This window comes from Etheostoma cragini, chromosome 13, assembly GCF_013103735.1.
Source record: "Etheostoma cragini isolate CJK2018 chromosome 13, CSU_Ecrag_1.0, whole genome shotgun sequence".
Lineage (NCBI taxonomy): Eukaryota > Metazoa > Chordata > Actinopteri > Perciformes > Percidae > Etheostoma > Etheostoma cragini.
Window position 1 is genome coordinate 25,871,028 of NC_048419.1, and position 2,451 is coordinate 25,873,478.

Genomic DNA, 2,451 nt, shown 5'->3' on the forward strand with positions numbered 1-2,451 from the left:
GGGGAAGACCCAGGACTAGGTGGAGGGACGTCCAGCTGGGAGAAGGCCTCGGGGAAGACCCAGGACTAGGTGGAGGGATAATATCTCAAACCTGGCCTGGGAACACCTCGGCATTCCCCCCAATTGGAGCTGGTTGAGGTGGCTCGAGAAATGGAAGTTTGGGGTCCCCTACTGGAGCTGCTGCCCCCGAGACCCGATACCGGATAAGGGGATGAAGATGGATGGATGGGTAGATAGCCGTGTATACAGCTAAGTCGGAATATCCTCTGTTTCAGAATGAGGGCAGTAGGGGCAAAAAAACTGGATATTATATGCATGTAAACGTAGACACTTCCCCCCCGGCCTATTATCTATAATGGACTCAGCAAATATACACTACTAACAGATGAGTGTTGAAATGAACGCTATGATGTCTCATGCTGCACATCCTGCAACGGTCAAAAGATATCGGCTCAAAGAAAACTCTACTTTATCAAGCTTAAAATCCTTAGAATTACATCTTAAAATGCTAAATAACCAAGTGTTTGTGCAGAGTTCCTTTGACAACTTTTTAATGGAGCCCGTTGGTCATGTCTCGGGACTCGTTTCCTTAAATCTCCCGTGCCGTTGGCTAAATCTAGACTGTAAATATTGTTGTAGGAGCGTTTGTTTTTCAGCTGCTGGAACTCTCCCGGTATCTCATTTAGTCACATTAAATATTCCAGCCCTCGCTCATTAATGTTTGCAGTAAATATTGACACAGGTAGTGGTTCCTGTGGGTGTGTGTCAGGCACCATGGGGGGGGGGGTACCTCTGTGGAGACAAAGTGTGAAAAATAAGTAGAGTCCAAAGTAAAAACAGAAGGAAATATACGTAACTTTGTTGTAACTAAAGTCTGAAACTACGTCTTCTTTGTTAAGAATGGGGCAAAACTATTTTTAAGCTGCACTGCAGGAAATATAAATATGTTTATATACAAGTATATTTTTTTGCAGGGCTGTAGTCAAGACCACTTTCGAGTCCAAGACAAGTCCAAGACCAGGACTAGTTGATTCCGAGTCAAGACCGAGTCCAAAGAGGTTTGAGTCCGAGTCAAGACTCTTATGCATGACAGTATCAAGACAATCATTTTGGGTTTCACTTTCCCTCCAATATTATTATGGACTTAATAAAGACACCTGGACTCGGTCCAGACCAAAAGCCCAAAAGCCATATTAGGCAAGACCAGTGACCGGGACCGAGACAAGTCCGAGTCCAAATACTAGCGAGTCCTAGACAAGTCCGAGACCATAGACCATTGTCTATGCTCTCTGAAAATGTCAATATATTTATATACAAATATATTTTTTAGCATTAGAGATGAACTGTGTTAAGTGTTAGAAGCAAACACCTGTTCTGTAATTGGCTGTTTCAAAGAGAAACATCTCCTCTCCACTTCCTGTTCGTTCTTTTTTCCAACAAGGTACAAAAGCACATATGCTATACTTCATAGAGTAATATACATTTTATATAATTAGTTGTTAACAATGAGCAATTATTTAATACTCATAAACTCATTGGACATTCACTTTGTTGCGGCAAGACAAAACATGTACTGTACCTTTAACAACGATGTTTTGGGTCTTTGGTTCTTTTTCAACCTCACTACAGTATTGAACCCACTAGTCAAGTCTGGGAAACCCAAATAACTCAGTTGGTGGTGTGCACCATGTATAGTGGTCCCGGGTTCAACTCAGACCTGCGGCCCTTTGCTGATGTCAACCCCCCCCCCCCCCCCCCCTTCATGTCTTCAGCTGTCCAGTATAAATAAAAGCCTAAAATGCCCCACAAATAATCTTTTAGTCAAGTCCGAAATGCTATACAGTAAAAGTATATTTATTTATATAAAGCAGCTACAAACTGAGGTACTTGTACTCAACTGGAGTAGCTCTGTGTTTTGCTACTTTATGTTTGTACCACAACTCGGAGGGAAATACTCTCCTTTTAACTTCACTGCTTTTATCCGACAGCTTTGGTTGCTTTTCATCCCCTTCCTGTTTACTGAAAGCCATGTTTCTCCAGGTGTGTTCATGTTGAAGGTTTGTGATACTCTGAAGGAAGAAGAGTTCCTTAATAACACCTTCTCACTCTCCCATCACATGAAACATGGATGCTTGGTCATGTGCCTTTGCCGTTTGTTATTCACGCTGAAATTGTCCTTAGCGTCGGTACTTTTGACGCTCTGGGTCGGGACGCACAATGACTGACACGCGGCAAGAGACCCGGACAGTTAGGTTTAGGAAAAGATCATGGATGGGGTACACCAAGTACAAAAAGAGGACAGTTAAGTTTTTGAAAAGATGGTGGATGGGGTACACCAAGTACAAGAACAGGATTGTTAAGTTCGGGAAAAGGTTGTTTGTGGGGTACAGCCAGTACAAGAACAGGACAGTTAGGTTTAGGAAAAGATTGTTTGTGGGGTTCAACCAGTAC